The sequence below is a fragment of the Montipora foliosa genome, unplaced genomic scaffold, assembly GCF_036669935.1.
Source record: "Montipora foliosa isolate CH-2021 unplaced genomic scaffold, ASM3666993v2 scaffold_450, whole genome shotgun sequence".
In the NCBI taxonomy this organism is placed as follows: Eukaryota; Metazoa; Cnidaria; class Anthozoa; order Scleractinia; family Acroporidae; genus Montipora; species Montipora foliosa.
Genome location: NW_027179757.1, coordinates 162,501 through 163,391, shown reverse-complemented (window position 1 = coordinate 163,391; position 891 = coordinate 162,501).

Here is an 891-nt window from a genome sequence, read left to right as displayed (position 1 = left end):
AGACCTTTGATTGGGCACAGAAGAGGAATTGCGGGCTGCCATTGTTGTTTTTCCAACGAAGACGTACGATGAAGGTGTCTGATCGGCATTAAGAACACGCTGCAGAGGAATACTGTGCACTGCAATGCAACTCTTGATGTCAGTTAAAAATGTTAATTTGCACTCTTCATAGATCCCCAAAGGAATGGGGGGTCTTGTTGTGGTTCCAGCTCGCCTGGAGAAGTTACACCGTCGATAAATTGATCTCACCCAGGTCGAGGTTGGCTCAAATCCCCTGAAGTCTATCGCGGGATTGCTCTTTATTAATGCCAAGGCTGAGGCTTTGACAACATTGAAATTAACAACACCACCTCTGTTTCGTATGCTCTTCAAAAGTAATATCAGTTTCTGGTCAAGATAAAGAAGGAGCGGCGGGCGGCCTCGGCTGTCGTGTGGAATAGAAGTCACGCTTTCTTGTATTCCTTGTCTCTTCATTTCCTTCAGTTTCTTCTGATATGCTTGTTTGAAAGTTCTCACCGTACTCTCTTTAAGGCTTGGTAGCTGTGCTTTAAAGTGATTCAGGGCTCTTAGATTTCCGTTTTTGCTAACATATTTACCGATTTGTGCACGCAATTCGGGAGAGTAATGGTTGTAATTTCCTCGCTTTCTTTTCGATGGCAAGTTCTTGTTAGGATCTACAGCGTCTCCCACCGACAATACAACTTCATTGTATTCCTCGCTTCCAAGATTAGTACCTTCCTGCTCCGGTAAAAAGGCACATGCACCAGCATTTGCAGGTTGAGAGTGTACAGCAGAGTTTTGGGAATTTACTGTTTCTTTAACAGTAAACCCAAACTGAAATAAAGACAGGATAAATACTCAAGCGACCCTCAAGATTAGCGAGGCTACAAC